General features: G+C 40.3%; 1 long non-coding RNA gene across 1 annotated transcript; it reads left to right on the forward strand.

Annotated features, from left to right (window-relative positions):
- The first annotated feature begins 1179 nt into the window (after positions 1-1179).
- Positions 1180-18903, forward strand: LOC121337928. The gene is made up of 6 exons (XR_005952960.1): positions 1180-1300; positions 10800-10875; positions 12493-12577; positions 14134-14295; positions 16776-16862; positions 18707-18903. It is a non-coding gene; the product is annotated as an uncharacterized LOC121337928 (long non-coding RNA).
- Positions 18904-19948: the final 1045 nt, after the last annotated feature.

The raw sequence follows: 19948 nt of genomic DNA on the forward strand, positions 1-19948 counted from the left end.
GACTTTATCCCTAGTTAATGAGCAAGAGAAACACAAACCCCCATGAAGCTAGCCCAAACCAAAAAGGATGTGTATAATATACTTATTTTTGAGGGACATCAATTAGTAACCTTTGAACTGAAGTTTACTCCAGTAAACAAGACAACAACTTGAGTTCTGAGAGTGGATTGTGAGAGTAAATATTTCTGCTTGAAATATTTTTTACATTCCAGAAATAGCTGGTGTTTTATATGAGCTGTAGATATGCAACCCGTTCTAAATCAGTATATTTTTCCTTTCAAAATGTAGTGTTTATCCCTCTTCTAAATCTTTAACAAATATTTTAAATAAGACTTATAACAATTTTCCTGTTGGACATATACTGTTCTTTCAGCTCATAATTATTTTACTCAGAATTATTTTGGTTTTCATCACGTTGGACATATACTGTTCTTTCTTTCAGCTCATAATTATTTTACTCAGAATTATTTTGGTTTTCATCACCAACTACTATGAGTATGCCTGTCTTTTGCTTACTGCTGTAACTGGTGTTAAATGAAAAATGGTCTGAACTGGCTTCCAGTTGAAATTAGCTTAGTTACTGGTGGCTTATCGCAATGGCCAAATGAAACACGGAAGGGTTTACAGTAGGTGTCTAGGAGGGCTGGGAAGGCTCTGTGGTTAGCTGGAGAAGAGCTCTGTGGTGTCATGGTTATGTTCCTGGTAATATCTGAAGTAGCTGGGGAAGAGCTTGTTTATGCATTTCTGTACATCAGCCAAAATTACTGCAGAAGCTCCAGTCGAGCTTCTGGGGTTTCTTCAAGCCAAATACCATTTAAGATATCGTAGTTACTGTTTCAAGTGCTTCCTAAAATCAAGTTGTTGCTGATTATATCCATGAAATTGTTTTCTTTTTTATAAGTAAGAAACAAAGTGTCTTTGTTTGTCAGATGTAACCCCTTTTTATAACCCAGTTCTTCCATTGTCTAGACCCTATTACTGATAGCTTCTATTAGTGGAGCTAATTGTCTCTAATTTGAAATTCAGAGTGGACAAGCTGTCAGTATTTATATTTTACCCTTTAAAAAAAACAAGTCACTTTTCTGATCAGCTTTTGAGTGTGAAAGATTCTCTCATAAACCATGTTTAACTCTATTCTGAATTGCTTTTTCCCTCCAAACAGTAATGATCAAATAAAATGGCAACACAGAAGACCTGTATACCTCTCACCAATCACTGAAGACTTCATGTTTGTGCTGACATAATATCAAATTTACTGGGTCCGTGGATATGTCAGTGAAAGAGATTCACAATGTGAGAAGTAAGATACTGTAATTCTTTACTCACCCCAGCTTTGTGCTCAAACAACTGACCTGATGGGGCACTGAAAGGACTTCTTTCACACGCTTGTCCCCCATTGTGTTCTGCAGGGGCCTTCACAGCATTAGAAGTATCTGACACAATTCCTGCTTTGTAGCAGTCCTGCTTACACCACGTTGGGTCCAAAGTAGCTGAAATACTGAGTCTCTTATAGTGAAAGAGGCTCTTTATTCATAGACTGTAAAGCCATAAGGGATCCTTGAGATCAAACTAGATGATCTCCTACATAACACAAGCCTTGCATAAATGCCTATTTGAATAAAGCATATCTTTCAGAGGGCTTTTCACTTTTTGCTTGAAAGCCTCAGCTGATGAGGAATCCACCACAACCAGCTCTTGCATGTTCTTTTACTGTTTGCAATTTACAGCCTGAAGTCTGTTGCCAGTGTACAGCCTAGATCACACTGCTTCTGTTTCTAATCTGCTCTTTTTTCCTCTGGACTGTGACCAACTCTCATTTTTTTACTTTTTCTTGCACAGTATATAGAACAAATGTAGACTAGAATAATACCATATGTTTAGAGAAAAAATGTTAGTTAAAATATTAACATTCAATTTCTCTGTAGTTTTATTAAAATATATGCTACTAAGTTTCTACTATCAATTTTCAAGATTTACTCTAGAATGTTAGTGAGAAATATTTAGGTCTGTATGTGTTACAGATGCAGGTAAACCCCAAGGGCATTGTCAGACGTGCTGGTAGGAATTTGGCTGAGAAACCTCAATGTCTTTGTAAAGAAATGCCTTGAAAAGTAACATCTGAGTCACTTCCCATTGGTCCAACACAATTGGAAAAGGTCAACATCAAGGGCAGGTACTAGTGTAGCTCTGAAAGTCAAATGGTCCTAGGCAGAGGATTCTTGTGCCTGGAGCTGCTTCTCACTGTCTGTCCCTGTGTATGAGACAGGTGTCCTCAAGCATTCCCATGCTGTTGGGAAGCTTAAAATCACTCTTCATTAATTTGATGTGATTAATAATGTGATGATGTTTAAAAAAGCATTTCAAGCAACAAATACAAAATAAGCAACTACAGTTCCAAGTAGCATAAAAAATATGAGGTTTTTTTTTTTTTTTTAAATGGGAGAATTGTTTATATATATTAATTATATGCAGCTCTTACAGCAAACTGTCAGCACACACTCACAACTTTGCAACAGTATTTTTGGAAGAGTATTTCCTGTAAACCAGAATGTGGATTTACACAGTTCACAGTTTTTTCATCAGTTTGCTTACCATGGCATCCTTGAAATAGAGATCACTTAGTTCAATCTGGCTGGAATGTTTGGTAGGACAGGAATTTAACTTGAAACTTAAAAATAAGATACCAGTAACTATTATTACATGTCTCTTACAAAGCCCATGAATTTATCTGTTCTTTCTCCCCTCTTTTTTACTTAATGCTGAAGAATTTTCTAGGTTAATGATACTTCCAGGCATAAATTCTTCTCCCAAGGCATCTATTTTTTCCACCTCAAACTGGTCCCTGAAACTATGTGGAAATATACCTTGTTATGAGTGGCAAAGAGGAGAAGCAGGGGAGAGGTATCCAGAACTCTGTTTTTTCAGAATGGCCATCATGGAGGACTGGGATACCATAAAGTTCAGCCAGTTACTCAGAAGTTATTCTTGACACGAACAGGAGCAAGTTAAAAACAAATAAAACTACTTATTTATATAGTTGGAAAAAAACCCCATGAAACGCAGAACATGCAAAAATACATGAACGGAAATGAAAGTAGAAAAAAACCCCAACACTCATATCTGGAGAGGCTCTGGTTAGCACTGAATGTCCTTTCACCCTGGACGAGTCATCTCTCAACCTGGTGGGTGCTTTACACTGCTCTTGATTCTACAGCTTGAAGTTGCTTTCTCAGAAAAGTCCCCACCTTGGGGGCCCCTAGGTCTCTTCCTAGCCACCTTCAGAGTCAAGGCCCCCCTCCCCACCCCCATGTCAGCTAGGTAATACAGGCAAGGAAGGATTTGCACCCTTCTGCCAGTAAACTGGTGCTTACAGCTTCCTGCTTCGGTGAGTTTAGGATGGAACCTCAATCGTGTAATCATGGACGTGGTTCTCTTTTCCAAAGAAGCCGTGCCAATTACTAGCAGTAGGCAGGAAATGGAAAGTTCACATTTTTTCAGTTAAATTGTAATGTCACACATTCACAGAAGCTGGAGTCACAGAGTCATAGAATCATTTACGTCGGGAAAGACCTCTAAGATCAGCAAGTCCAGCCATTAACCCAGCACTGCGAAGTCCAACACAAAACCATGTCCCTAAGTGCCACATCTATGCATTTTGTAAATACCTCCAGGGATGCTGACTCAACCACTTGCCTCAGCAGCCTGTTCCAATGCTTGACAATACTTTTCAAGGTATTTTTCCTAATATCCAATTTGAACCTCAAATTCAAATTGAGGTCATTGGTGCAAATTGAGGCCATTTCCTCTTGTCTAGTCACTTGTTACTTGGAAGAAGGATCAACCCCAACCTGACTACACCCTCTTTAGGGCAGTTGCAGAGATTGATAAGATCCCCTATGAGCTTCCTTTTCTGCAGGCTAAACATCCCCAGCTCCCTCAGCCACTCCTCATAAGATGTGCTCCAGACCCTTCATCACTTTATGCTTGTTGAATCTGTGAAGAATATCAGGAACTGACTGCTTTAAAATTTTGGAAATGAAGTGTGAAGGTTTCTCCTGTAAATGCTTTCCTTTGGTTTTCCACCCCCCCACCCCAGAATTAAAACAGACCCACAGTAAGCAGAGATCCAATAATGTGTATTAAGTTGTAATAGCAGATTTCTGTTTCTGGGCTTCTAGGTCTCTTGGGACAGGGAAAAAAAAAACCTTACAGCTATGTAAAGAGTGAAAGAGTGAAAGTGAGTACTTGCTTTTACTTGCAAAGTGAAGCACAGATCGTTTAACAGAATCCCTGTCATAGGTAATTATATCACTTGAGCCTTGTCCCAGCAGTTATAATTTTGAACTGTGGAGGTTGCCAGGCCAAGTGGGCTGTACTTTGCATGCCTCTCTGTTATTTCACATTGCACCAAAATGAGCATCCCCTTGCCTGTCAACAAGCCACTAAATAAAGTATCTGTTTACTTTCCGAGGCTGCCAAGTTAGGCAGAACTATAAATAGCAAAATAACTCTGACAGAGTAAGAGGGGTGAAATTTTATTGGAAAGGTTATCTGCCCAGTGGGGTTTAATAGTGTACTTAGGCTCATGTTTTGCTTGGTCCTTTTAGCCACATTCCAGGATGATGCTTTGAAACAAATTTTTGTCTTCCGAACCAAAAAAGCAGCAATACAGCGGTTGTTGTGTGCCATCTAGTGTTCCCCACGTGGAGCGGATTGCTGAGCAGGTTCGCCTGTGTTGCACGGGGAGGATGTCCCGATGTCCCACATCCTGCCCCTGCAAGACCTTTGCAGTCCTGCCTTCCCTGCGCAGCGCTGCCCGGCGGGAGGCGGGCCCTGCTGCTGCTGGCTCCAGGGCTGGAAAAGGGATGGAGGAAGGCGAGCCCTGGGAGGGGAGAGCACTGAAATAGGTCCTTCAGATTATAGATAGATAGCACAGTTTAAACATCACCTGTGCCTTGCGCGAGGATATTACAACCACTAGATCACATCGCGACCACAATGCACCAGAATGCAGCACATCAATGCTGGGACAGTCCCTGAATGGGAAGAAGAGAAATTTGGCTTAAAGCAAATGGACTGAATGTCCCTAAGCTGCAGCTGGACATAGTGGAAGTCTGATATAAATGTCCCCTGCTGGATATAGTGTAAGTCTAATATAAATGTCCCCTGCTGGACATAGTGGAAGTCTGATATAAATGTCCCCTGCTGGATATAGTGTAAGTCTAATATAGACTCAGATCCTGTTTTGGTACTGCACAGGCTTTGCCTCCAGGGCCCCTGCAGGAGATACCATGCTCAGAACGAGAAGAGCAGTTTACACACTTCATCTCTAAACTATTTTGGTTTAGTCTGTAGCTCTTCCAGTATGTCTGTTTTTGCTGATCCCAAAATAACTACACCAAATACCTTGAAATGGGTGTTCTAGTAAGTGACTAATTTTAAGTGGTGTAAAAAAAATATGTCTGGAGAGCTAAAAAACTTGCTGGAAAGTCAGCAACTCCAAAGTGGTTTGAACCTTGCCAAGATTATTATGAAAAGTTTGTGAAAATTCGGAAAATTGAATCCACCCAGCCCGAGCCTCTGACAACTAATCCATGGAGATTGTTATGTAGCTCTGGCACTGGTAATGTGAGTTTTGTGGATGACCACAGGGCAAACATTTGAAACCACACATTGTTCTGGAATTAATGAGGAAGCGAGGTGTTAAGAAAGAGAATATTAAATGGAATTGAAACCATTTGAATTAGAGAAAAAAATACTACTGGGTGTGGAGCTGGAAGGAAGCAGACCTGAGCAACAAGTCTAAGTCCAAGCTGGATTTTGACAGGACATATTTTTGTCAGGACTCTTTGTTCAGTTTAGGTACATGTAAGTTATTATGGAGAGATAATTCTTTACAAAAAAGGTCAGCATAAGCAACTGTAGATAAACCATGTTGAAAGAAAGATTGAACTGGTAACTAATTCCCTGGGTATTCCATGGTTGTAGGTGAAATTTGGAAAGAATGTGCTTTTTAGTAGAATGGTTATTATTAGAATGCTTATTATTATGAAAAGAAAATTGGTTCAAGAAGAGCACTTGATAGAATCTCTAAGAAGAGTTGAACTGTCTGACATTAGGAGAGTATGATAATCTTATTTTTGGGATCCTTCAGAAATCCAGGGCAATCCACTGTGTGCATGCAATGAGCCCGTTTTATAAAAACAGCAACTCAAAATAATTGTGGTGACGACCACATGTGAGAATGTTGCAGATTTAGAAGCTGTCCTCATACACAGTACAAAGCCCAAAATAGGCAATTTTACACCTTCACAGTGATGTTATCTTTTAATTCAGTTGCTTTTGGCCCCTACAACTTCTGCTCATTCTCTTTTTTAATACTAAACACTTTTTTTTCCTCCCAATACTTATTGCTTTCAGTAGTTAAAGCACAAAGTTAAACAGGCTTTACAAAAATTGATTAAAAAAATCCATGCACATGAGCTAGCCCAAGAGATATCTCTTGTAGACAAATGAATAAGCATGTGCCTCTTTTTACTAACCACTCGTGCATTCTTTGGATTTAAGTCAAAATCTTATCGGAAATTCAGGATTCTTTTTCTCTTAAGCATAACTTCTCTAAATCATGGGCTTGTCTTTGACTTTTTCAATTAGTTTGTTATTGACCAGAATATCTAGTCAGAGATTCACAGGCAACCCTGTGCAACCCGGCTATTTTCGTGATCCTGGGTGACTCACTGCCCAGTGATGTCTCCCCTGGAATTCAAACAGAGGAAAAACTGGGAAGGAGGTATTTCTAGGAGGACTCCAGATGCATAGGTGATCATTTTTAGGTCTGTACAAAGGCCAGGAGTTTTTTTTTTCAATCACATCCTGTGGATTTTGGTTGAAAAATGGAATTTAAAGACAGGAGAGGATACCAGCAAACTCTGCATCAAGATAGTGTGTGAAGGACATAAACACACTGTCACCCAGAGGCTGTCCCCAATATCACAGAGAATTTGTAAACTATGTGTGTTCACAAATTTCTCCAGTCCTTTATATTATGTATTCCCTTTTATTTTGTGTGTGTTTCTGTATGCTATGCACAATACAGCTACCAGCTGATGGGGCTGGGCACTTCCTCCTATACAATGTTAATAATGGGGGAAAAATAAACATTGCACACAGCAGTATAAAATGATAATGCAGCCAGTTTCCTAAATGACAGATGAGATAAAGCTTGAGTCTGTAACTCAGGAAACACATCAGCATTTTCATCACACACAGCCTGGAATGCTAGCTATAAACAATAGGCTGGATACGTAAGGGGAGGAAAGGAGAGAATTACTAAGTCTAAACAATTTATCTGAGAGGAGTTTAATGAGCTACTTCTGTGTTTCAGTACAAACACATGGCTTTAGCTCAAATCAGCAGATTCTTTAAGGCAGCATCTATAGGATTGTTACAGCAGTGGAAGGAAGGGAGAATGGCAAAAGGTTTGTGCAGAGGAGCTTTGTCATTGCTTTGAAGAGGGGAGCTGCTCCATCCTGGGGAGGGTTGGGAGAGGTAAATGTTTGTGAGGTTATTTACACTCTCCTCTGACCTTCCACATTGTTTGATTTCAGTGTTCCTTCACTTCCTGTTTTATTCTGTCTAGCTCTGAAGGTGCTTCCAGAGAAGACAGTGCACCATATTAAAATGCAGAACTTTTCCAAGGAGAGCAGAGATCTCTGAGAATGAGTTATAGTCACCAGTCACATTTGTGTGACAAGACTCTCTGTTGGACAAACATACATAGATGAAATCATATGGTGAAGATCTTCTGGGCTCTGTAATGTGAAGGGGGACAAAGACTGCCCAGAGTCTCATTTATTTATTTTTATCATGGTAGAGCTTAGCAGCCTTCATCTTGAACCAGTGCCTGTCAGAGCAGCTCCAGCATGAAATGACAGGTCCTGTCCCAAAGCCTGCAAAAGCAGCAAAGGCCTAAACAGCCAAGCAGTGAGTAGAGCTCCTCAGCCAAGATGACAGCCAGCCCTTTGTCCATCTTCAGGGCTCATCTGGAGAGAAGTAACAGGCCTGGACAGACAGGTAATCTAAGAAGTGATGGTGAAAAGATGAATCAGGGTGAATCTCCCAGGGTCTACCATGGCTTCTGGGCTTCCCTTTACCTTGAACTCAAGCTTTCACAGTGAGGACCACGAGGCAGAAATACACACTAAACCAAATATAGTCACTGTGGCAATCTTGTGGGCCTGTCAGAGACACCCTAGCAAAGCTTCCTGTTAAAAAAGCTGTGGTTGTAGGGCTCCTGATGAGCTGATTCAATAGGAACCTGCCTCCTCCAGGCAGCAGAGAGTGGAGGAAGGCACTTCTTCCCCAGTGGGAAGTGAGGGCACCCACATGACAACACCGAAGCCAAGTGCAATTCTTTGCTTTGAAAGTTTTCAGCATACGTAAATGGAGTTGTCTTTATTCCAGCTGTCTTTCCTCTTTGGAAGGCTGGTCCCATTTCTGAGTGCTATCAGGGGAGCTGGAGAAAATCAGAACTATGACAATACTTGAATAGTTGGCAACCTTCCCATGCTTTCAGATGGCTTTTAAAACATAATGCTTTCGATGCACGCATTGCTAGGTAACACTGAGGCTGAAACTTCAATTTCAAGGTAATTAAGTTATCTGTTCCTCACCATCAGGATTTTACTGACAAGGGCTAAAGGCCCCTGAGAAGCAGAGATCACAGCAGAACAATGGAATTGCGAGGCTGGAAATTTCTGGAGTTCTGTGCATATTTATACACTCACTGTACACCAGCTATTTGTTTTAAAGAAGTGGAGTCTGGAACTGAAACAATGGGTCTCATTAAATTGCCAGAAGGTCAGTAGTGCCTGCCAATTCACAGGCCCCATCCAGGTGCTTTGAAAAATATCACGAAACTGTGAGGAAGCTGAAGGACTAAAGAGCTTTCCACACAGCTTTTCTCAGACCCCTGCAAAGCTGCCCTACCCCTCAATGGGCAGCAGCCTCTTGCCTGCAGGAAAACCAGTCATGGCAGTCCTCATCCCAGCTGGAGTCTTCACACAGACTCTGCTGGCTTCTCTGGGGAGCGCTCACAGGCTGCTCACATGCTCTTAAGCTGACTTATTGGAAGATTCGAGGCTTTTCTTTAGGTGTGTTTAGGGGAGATTGGAGAAAAAGAAATAGTTCTTTGGAGATGAAGTAATGGCAAATATCCTGGAGATGGAAAAGGGAGGCCAAGATTTAGACCTTGACAACCTTGGCAGTGGAATAACCTCTCCTATGTAGGATTTGAATAAATGCATAATGCTATTTTATGATCCCTTGAAAGAGGAAAACTGTCTTGCCAGCACAAGAATTCTCCTATCGACAGTATTGAATGTTTCAACAGAAAAGCCTTGATGAAGTGAAAGCCAAGAGCATTAAGGATGTTGAGGCCTATTTTCCCCTGCTTTTAGAAGCAGCATGAGTTGGTAAAAAGAGACACTTTGTACCAAAGTTTTTCTGGCTGTAAATATCTTAGGAAATATTTTCTAGCTCGTAAGGAGAATTCATACTCCGGGACAAAGGCTTTGCCAAAAAAACATACCAAGAAAGCTTAGAATTATGTTCTAATTTGCAAGATTTTGATTGTTCTGCCAGATGGTAGGACTTTTTACGGTGCTGTAAGGTAGGTTGAGCAGCAAATACAGGAATAGTGGCATATGGCTTAGAGATCGAGTATTATGAAAATCTATCAGATCAAAATTGCTTAAAAGTTTTAATAAAAGTATGACTATCATCTCAACGAGTGACTAGTGACCTGATTTAGATTTTAGTGCATGATGAATCTCTAATTCTGACCATATGACATTGAAGATGGAAGTACTTTTAAAATGTGTAGCATATGGATATATTTCCAAGATCCTTCTCCTTAGAGAACCCCCAAAGAACAGTTCTGCCTTCTCCTGCCTCTCCATTAGCCCTCCCCAGGCCCTGTTCCCACCACATACACTCCCATGTAAGAATTTGTAGCAAGATGTCACAACCGCCCCATTACTCTACTCCAGTGTGAGAATTTTCTATGAAAAAATAATTAAAGCCATATATTGCCAGTGTGGTCTAATGGAGCTTGTGATTGTTCTCAGATGAGCTTAATGAGATAGTAAACAATACTTCTGTGCCTAAATTCAATACAATACAATATTCTGTGCCTAAATACAAAGCAGGGAGGGGGGGAGGAGAAAGCATGGAAAAATGTAGAAAAATTAAGACCAAACATTAGAGAAGAAACAAGTAAAATGTATAGCTTGCAACCACTTCACAAAGGGTCATCATGAGCAGACACTTTTCTTACCAGGAAATTAAACTGAATACATTTTCGGGAATGATTCACCTCCAAGGACTTTTACGTGGTATTAAGCCAGACTCTGATCACCTACCATCATTACTTGGGCAGTGAAAAACCATGTGAGTGTTTAGTCTTGGCAGGGGGAATTCACACTGCTGAAATTAGGTGCACAGGGTTCTGCAGTCACTGCAGGGACTGAGCACCTCTGCAGACCCATGTAGAGAATGTGAATCAAATGCTTTTTCCTTTGTTTAAGTAGGGAGCTTACTTTCTTATGTAGGTTGATGTATGATTTACACACTCACTGTGTAAATCATACATCATTTGCTCCTTTATGTGGAACAAAGTGCACTGGGGCCAGCCAACATCAAACACTACTTCCCTGGATGTTTCTGATGTGCCTGAGGCCTGGCTCCATTTGGAACTGGTGTCTTGATGATTTGGAGTTAACTGCATTTGTTTTTTTCAGGAAAAGTGCCTACTTGCTGTGGAGGATATGATGACATTTGCTTACTTTGGAGCTGATCAGGACTGCTTATAGGCAGGTATGTGGGTTGAAGGGTAATTCCTAAGAAACCTATACACCCCCAGGCTAGTGGTTTTACCATGAAAGTCCAGGACACCAATGAAGAAAATGTTTTGGGGCCAAACCCAGGAATTCCTAAGGTTGATGCAAATGCTTTCTTTGGGGTCAAGAGATTGCAAAGTGGGCCTTTTCTCTTTCACTTGGAAGGAAGGCAGGAACAGAAGGTGTTGAAGGGACAGTGCATCGCTTTCTATAAAGGGAAAACACAGCTGAAAGCTTTTCCTTTGTAATTGTGTTTCAAGTGGCTTTAAGAGTGTATCTTCCTAGCCATCTAACCTCTTACTGCTGTGGTGTCTGAATGTCTTACATGAATTTATTGCAATGGTGGTATATTTGTGGTTGAATTTATTATTTAAAGCCTTATTTTAAAGGCCTTAGACTGTCATTAAGATGAGATGTGTGTGAATGAAGCCAGCAGGATTTGTCTAGTGAGTGTGTGGTACTGTAATGATTTGTTTCCTCTGTGCCAGCTGTAACAGAGAAAAGTTGGAGTGATTTGGGAGAAAGGACAAAGGAAATGACAATATGTTAAAGCCAGTTTTGAAGAGATTCAATTTACTTTGACCACTTTAGAGATTTTTGTAATTTGTATTGTGAGGAGGGGTCTGTTTCTCTGACAGGCTCCTCCTACACCTCCATGGTCTCTGCTCCTGTCTGTCTGCTTAGTGGATACTTAATTGTATGTGAATATTTTAACAGGAAAACATAGTGTATGGCTAAACTGGCTCAAAGAAGATTTATGCAGCTCTCCCATATAATTTACAGGAAAAGCCTATGAAAAGAAATCCTTTCTTGCTTTCCTGCTGCTAAGTGGATGAAATGTATGTCTTTCTTGTCCCTGTTTTATTCAGAATATTTATGGATATGTTTACTTATTAATGAAATTTCTTAGAAGTGGATGTAAGACCTACTTCATTCTCCAAACCACTTACAGTAACCATATCAACTTTCTGGATCTGTTGCCTACTCAGAGACTGTGAGTTCCAGGAAAACCTGTGTGGGTGTTAGCAGGGAGAATTATTTCTTCAGTATGCATAAGGCAATGCTTTTTCCAAAAACTTTTGGTCTTGAAAGATGGGTACCATAGTTCCCATATACTCCTGTGCCCCTCCTGGGCCTCTTTGTGCAGTACAAGAGTTAGTGGTGTGTCAGACTGTGACATGGGACATGTGTGGCACATGGAGCAGGGAGGACTGAGGCAGCTCCATTACATCTGCACAAATACACAGCCATCCACAAGTGGCACATGTGGTCACGGAGCTGGAAGGGGAATATGAGATTGTCTTGAATGAACCATGAAAAAAAAATCTAAATGCAAGTGCCTGCTATGCTGTAGCAGAGCAGGTGAGTGTGCTGTGAAACTGAAGGTGTCGTGAGTGCTGCTTCACAAGCTGCTCTGGAAGCCGTGAAGTGCGGTCACACAGACCTTGGCTTTCATGGATTAATGCTGAAATTTTCAGAATATTCTAGGGAATTTGAAGAACTACTCCCAAAGCACTCATGAGAGAATTGTCTATGCTTTTCCTGCCAGAATGAATGGAAAATGTTCTTCTTTTCTGTGTTCTGGTTTACACAGAAGTAAAGCTCTTTAGAGCTGGTGAGTGTGACGATGAGCCTTCCACGGAAGCATGAACTTCAGATGAGCTCCTTGGGGGCATCAGGTAACTGAAACACATAAACAGTACACAGGCATATGGTAAGTGAAAACCAAACTTTGTAGCTCAAATAATTTCCACAGGAATGAGCAGAGGGACTAAAACTTTAGTGGTACAGAAAACATCATGGAAATATGGAGAGGAGAAAAAACAGAGAAGAAAACCAGATTATAGTGTAGGGGAAAAAAAAGCTGATGGAAAGCTTTCCAGGCAGAGAGCTGGCTGAAAGGAGGTTTGGAGCTGTGACAGAAGAATCTAATTCCACTTTGACTCTTATTCTATTCAGGAAGACAGGCAGTTATAAATTATTTCTAAATGGGGAGGTTTGCATCATAGGAATATTTTATTTTCTCCACAAAGAAGAAAAGAAAAAGACTCCAGTTTGGTTCAAATAGCTCAGGTCAAATAGATAAAAAATATTTATCAAGACTTTTCTACTTGTGTCTTTACAGTGTGCCCTTGCTGGGGTTTATCAATGCCAAGAGCATATCATAATTCTAGAAGAAGGGAGGCAAGGGACACCTAATAAATAAGTTACAGGGAAATTTATGCTTCCAGCCACCTGCTACCCAGTCAAGTGTGTTAATGCCTGGCAAAATCGAAGTCCCTGTGAGATTTCCTGTCTCCTGAATATTAGTTTCCCCTGTAGTAGGTAGATACCTCTCTAATGGGTTTCTGGCCACCTGCAGACCTGTCCAGCTGGGTAAATTGCATTGCATTGTAATGAACCTGCTTAAGCAACCAGGAGGAAAGTTGCTTCAAAATTATTTCCATAATGGGAAAACAATCCCCTTAATTAAAATATTATGCTCTTAAGTATCAAACAGAACAGTTAGAAACACAAAACTACTTAATAGGAGCTTGCCTTTTTGTCCTATCTTAAATGATAATGAGTGTAGCTGATGATACCATTGCAGGTCATATATTACCAGGACATACTAAGTTGGGTGATCTGTGTAGTGAGACATATGGGGACATTGCAGGCATTATCTGGACATGCTGTTGGGATATTTTATTAAAATACATTTTCTAGACACTATGTTATGCACCTGGAGCCTAATGTATTCGTAGTTAATAAATTCTAATGGATATATAAATGTGCAGAGAAAGTAAGGTCAGTGAGAAGGTAGATGTGCCCCATAAATAGCACACTCCAGAGTTTTTTGTCTGTGTGATGAGAAATCTCACCCTCCTTTTATTTTCACCCTCCCCACACGAACGTACTCCTCCTGGGAAAAGTAGCAGAGGGATCCAATGAATATGTGATTCATGGAAACATCAAGGAGGAGTGGAAAGGATAATCTAGTTTTTCACATTGCCATATGACTTGTCACAGAGAATACTGTCACTGGAAAATCCTGACAGAAAAGAAGGAGGTTTTTCAAGCATGGCAAAGGTGATAGACAGGGACAGACACGTCTCACCAGAACAGCTGAGAAGGTGCTGGCCTTACCGAAAAACCCTGCCTTGTAGTTTTCTGTCACAATTTTATTATTGCAGATCTCTGTTTTAATCTGTCTTACAAAATGAAATGGTCCTTATCTTTCATCCCCGTTTTGTAGGGATAGAACTGAGCTGCTATTACCAGGCAAACACTGGATACTGTAGTTGAGGTCACTGGAGCTGTGGGATTTCTCCTCCAGCACCACGCACTGTGTGGTTTCAAGTCCCTGCAGAGTCTGTTAGGGAGCATCCATTTTTCTGCAAGTGCATGCTGTAAACTGGTAAGATTGACTTTCCAAAATTAAGAGGAGGAGAGTTTTCCAGAGGCTTGATCTGGGCAACACTTCATTTGCCTTGTGATGCCTCAGAGGGGCTGGGGTTCTCATCTGCTCTGCTGGCTCTCCCAGCAGCCAGGATCCAGGTGACTTTGGGTGGCAGAGATGGCTTGTGATGTAGAAAGGGTCTTATATTTGCAGAAAGGAAGCTACTTTGCCACTTTTTTTTCATAATCATAAGAAAGTGAAAAGAAAGATTGGAAGTATGAACTTTGCTGTCCCTTAGGTGTGACAAAATCACTTTATGGCCCTGATAAATACCTGCCTCCTCTGCGTGTCATTGCACTGGAGCTGGTGCTTTTGCTTTTGGCTCTGGTTGAGTAAATATCATGATTCTGTCTGGGCTTGCCATCCTTTTAACTCCTCTTGAGTTTCTAAAAGAACCTCTGTGCTGAGATGTTTCTCACTGGACACATACTCCTGAACCCAGCATGGAACAGTCAGCACTTAGTTAGTGACAGCTACTGCAAACAAAATTGTGCCAATTCTGGCTTTGAAAGCTGAAATATAGGTTTTTTACTACCATTTCTGAGACTCTTCCCCTTTTGTGATCTTTCTAGGGCTACATGAAATGTGGTTAATTAACCTGCCATCACCTTATTTTCTGTGAATCTACAGTCCCATTATCTACTTGGTATGCTGAAGCTTTTCAGTGATGTATGTTTTTCCCTGTGCAGACATTTTATTTAACCTCTTGGTAATCTACTGAGTTAATTCAGTTTTGCATGAGTTGTTTTGGCTTTTTTTTTTCCTTATGTGCTGGTATTCCTAGTCTTAGTTAGTGATCTTACTATTAATTTTGAAGCAGAAAAATCCACATTGCTGTAAGGTCCTCTGGATGGTCACTCTTTCAGTTTGATTTTTAACCCCGGTCTGGACTTGTCCTTGTTTTTGTGGAAGGAATGGCTTCTCTGTCTTTACAGAATATACATTACAATACCTCACTAACCAACATTTTTTTCTTAGGTCTTAGGGATTTTTCGTCTGTTGTCCTACGTTTTCAGTGAAAAGGAAAAGTACAAAAAGAGGAGATTTGCATTTAATAAAGAGGCTATGAAAAACTGAAGCTTGAAAATGTCCTTCTGCTTGAGGGAACCTTAGGACAGTGAAATAAATAGGTAAAATTTAGATTAAATGGAGAAAGATAGCTACCACTGCAATGCAGTGAAATGGAATTAAGGAGTCTGAGTGATTCTTTCTTGTAAAGGTCAACATCATTGACTGAATTTTTGTGAACCTAATAAATTCTAAGATATGCTATAAATAGGAGCATCTCAAGGGCAATACTTAAGTCATTCAATTGAAAAATGAGACAAAATAAATAGTAAAATGATAATGAGAAATGGCAAATCAAGTTAAAATGGTACGTTTAGACCTGGCTTTCTTGATAATACAATTTTAAAATGTTACCAAATCAATTCTTATTTAGAATGCATTTTGGAAAGAGATTAATTTACTTTGGATACAGACCAGGTTTCTGTACAGGTTTTCAATGATGCCAACATTATGCGTATTTGATTATTTCTAAAGATTTTCAGAACAGTGAAAATCTCTATTTACATATTTGCATTTTGATATGAATTTTTGACCTGTAAATTCAACATTTTATAAGAAAATGAACTAATGTATAGTTACACTGCATTCACTATAGAATGACAATATTTTATTTTAATTTTCACTGATAAAATACAATTTATTAGTATGGAGGATAATTAGTAACAGGCTTAATAAATATTAATATATATTCTCAAACTCTCGTAATAAATATTCTCAAACTATTTTTTAAATCAAAAATTCAGGGAATTCATACAGTTAATACCTTGTAGGAGATCAAAACAAATTATCATGGTGGTCCATTCCTATTTTAAATTACAGTTATAACATTATAACAAATGCTCACCAATTTTATATTCATGTATAATGTTTATTTTTAGTCTATGAATCAGACTTGAGGCTTGTCTTTTTTCAGGAAGAAGAGTGTCAATTCTCAGCATCCAAAAATGTTCTGTTCCCAGCTCCTGTTGTGCATTTCATCCTGACTGTAAAAATTTCATTGTCCCAAGATCACGTCATGATTCAGAGATTCAGTCTGTCTTTGATGAATTTGGGTCTTGATCAAGTAATTATATTATCAGGAGATGAAGAGGAGCTGGAGAAGGGATTTGAGCTGGTGGCTGCTCTCCGCATCAGCTGCCTCCTGGCCTGGCTGGCTCCTCGCTGGGTTCTGCCTCCACTGATGATGCTCCAGCTTCACCAGCCAGCCAGGAACACCGTGTCCTCAGCAGAGCACCGGCTTTGACAGGCTTCTCTCAGATGGAGAGTTAAAATTCAAACAAACAGGGGTAGCCCTGGGTCTGTAGGTGCATATTTTACAAAGCTCTCTCTGATAATAATTTATGTAATATTTATCCGCTTTCCTGAGCTAGTGCTCGCTTGTCAGAGTGGTGAAGGACGGCATCCAGATCATCTCTGTAAGCTGAACTGTCATGTTAAACTGCAGCAGAAGAAAAATGGTAAGCTGTGGATATATTTTCTATTATATAATCCACTTCCTTGCTTTAGAGATCTTTTTCATCCCCCTGTCCCTCAGATAGATATGCTATACTTCCAAATGAATGCATTTTGACTACAGCTTCAGCCTTTTTCCACTTGTTTGTCTGCTGGGAACACATGCAGCAGATCAAGGTAAAGCAATAACAGGAAAGCATCTAAGCTTAGAAGCACAATAACCAGAGGCACTCTCACAGAGCAAGTGGTAAGGTCATGGAGAAGTCACAAGGAGGGCAGGACCTAAAAGAAAAAAAGACTGAAACAGGATATGTACACAGAAATAATGCTGATAACATCTTTGTCTTGTGTTCAAAGCACTCTGGCCCCTAACAAACACGAGCAGTGTGACTTGATGGATAGGAAATAAGAGATGGAAGAGTAGCAGGTGGCTCTGGGCATCTGTAATTCTTGTCTAGCAGAAGTCAGGGTGGTGAGGGAGACTTGCTGACTCAGGTCAAAAGGATTCAGGATGCCAGCAGATGTGCAAGGGGTAGCAAAACGCCTGAGAGCACTGGGGGAAACAGGTGAAGCAGCTGTTGGTGTTGCAGGAGCAGAGGACCAGGGCAAGCATCTGGCAAGCATCAAACCAGGAGAGGAGCTATCCCTGCAGCAAATCATACCAGTTAAACTGACTCTTGTTCCCCACACTGGAAACCTTTAGTCAAGGAAATATCTTTTCACCTAATTGTGTGAATGAGTTTTATTTTATTTCTGTGTACTGAAGGTCTTATAGGTCAACTAACAATAAGCTGGATGTTCTTAAATCCTGTAACATGAAGTCAAGACTGACTAGGACAGAAAAAAAATGTGAAATAAGTTGTTTTAGTTTAACCTTGGTAGGTAGCTCAGCCTCACACAGACCCTGGCTCACTCCCCCACAGCAGCTGGGCGAGGGCACCAGAAGGGCAAGAGTAAGAAAACTCATACACTGCTACATCAGCACAACAGACCCAGACACATCCAGACTCCAGTGGAGTTTGCCTGTTATATACATCTTGTACATCTTATACATCCTCCCACTAAAAATGGGCTTTTATGCTTTTGCAAATCATTAGGAAAACTTGTGGATTTTTTATCTTTAGGGCAATTGCAATGAGGTATTCCAAAAGAGAAAATAAATACTCAAACTACTACTTTTCATCTTGTTTTGAGGAACCTAACAGCCAGACAGAGCTGTGCTCTATAATTATGCTATCCAAGATAGATGAAGCTAAATAGTTTTTGTATAGATTTCTGAAAGATCAATATTGCTGCTTCTTTTTTAAGCCTCTCCTGTGACATAGATAGATACATACCTAGAAAAGTTGTATATTTGCCTGCTGCAGATGTGGGAGAATTTCTGACAGGTTCCCTAAATATACTGAAAGAAAAAATTAGAGCTTTCATTATATTCTCTGACATGGAAAAGTTTAAGATATCACCTATAAAAGTAATGTACTTGTTTCTTCTATAAAAATGTTCTAGCTTTTGGAGGAAAGAAGGTCCTCTAAGTGTATGGTATTTGGATACCTAAGCTTGTACCTAATAATTTGAAGGGGAGTTGGTAATGGTGGCTGATTTCCTTTCTCTTTCACAAACCCCAGGGACAGCAGAAGTGAAGGTCATCATCCAAGACCTGCTTTTGTTTCTGAGTCCTGTCATGTATTTTCTTGGGATCTGAATTTTAACAACAAACTGAAATGCAGTTTGAATCCCACTGTTCTTTTTCCTTCATAGGGGGAATACAGAGGACCAGAAAACAATGCCAGGAAACCCTTGCATTTATTTTTAGGCCTGTTCGTTAACGGTTTTCCCTCCTCCCCTCCAGACAAACTCCTGCTGAAGCTGGTGGCTGAGGATTGCGAAACCTGCCCCTTTCTCGTTGTGTGTTCTGCTCTTGGCCGACCTGAGGGCCTGGAGAAGTTCAGCAGTTCAGTGAAGCACACAGCAACCCCCTCCCCACAAGGGCAATGCACTGCCCACATGAAACTGTGATTGTGATTAAAACAGAAAAGTGGTAGCTGGGAAGAGTTGAAATGCACATTTCCTCCTGTCACTGTGTGGTTTTTGCACTTACCAGATGGCAGTTTCATACTTGCTGTGAATCCTCCTGTGTGCCCTATGGGCAAAAAAGGCAGTCCAGCCTTTCTCCCTCCCTGCTTATCTCCTTGCTGGCTCCCTTGGGCATGATCTGGCAGAAAATTTATCTCCCAAAGAAGGCACAAAGAGCTGAAAGAGCAGCTGTGGTCTGGTTGACTTTGTGGTTGCACCAGTGGCAATGCCAGTGTCAGCAGCGGGGTGGGAACCTGCACACAGGGATCCTGGGATGGTGGGATAACACTTGGTTGGTGGCCATGCAGTCTTCAGACAGCTTAAACAATTTGTGATGGTCAGGTAAGAGTTGGTAATGTGAATTACTGAGGGTTCTGTAGCCCCACAGGAATTCAGCAATAGATGCCAATTAAAGATCAAAGAGCAAAGAACCAAATGCAAAATGAGGTAGTGATACTTGCAACAGAGTATGATTAGCATGGTGAGGTACTAATTTATGCAGCTGGAAGAGAACTTTAAAGAACTAACAGGTATGGGTGAAGTAAAAATAATTACAATTATATTTAATGAGTGAAGTAGGAAAGCAGGTTAGCACTCTTTGCTCTCTGAGGAAATGAGAAGAAAGATAAATAAGAGTGAATAGAGAAGATAAATAAGAAAAAAAGTAGTTAATGTGAGAAAAATGAAAATCACGAATTTTTTCCTTTGTCTAATGGTATTATAGAAAGAAATAAGAAAAATATAATTGTAACATCAGGGGAATTTCATATTCCTTGATGATGAACCCATCTCAGCTCCAACAGTATTTGATCATCTGGATCAAATCAAAGACATCGGTAGGAAAATCCTCTGTCAAAATTAATCAGTTTTAAGGAAGATAGATTAAAAAAGCTCTTCTGTAGATGTTCATCTGTAGCTAAGGTAAAGTTTGCTTTTTCTGGCTGTATAGCACCATATTTCTGCCAGTATGTTGTGGAAAAGCATCTGGCTTATTCTTGCTCACAGAAAAGGACATAAC

Source organism: Onychostruthus taczanowskii, unplaced genomic scaffold (assembly GCF_017590055.1).
Source record: "Onychostruthus taczanowskii isolate IOZ18803 unplaced genomic scaffold, ASM1759005v1 scaffold3, whole genome shotgun sequence".
NCBI classification, from domain to species: Eukaryota; Metazoa; Chordata; class Aves; order Passeriformes; family Passeridae; genus Onychostruthus; species Onychostruthus taczanowskii.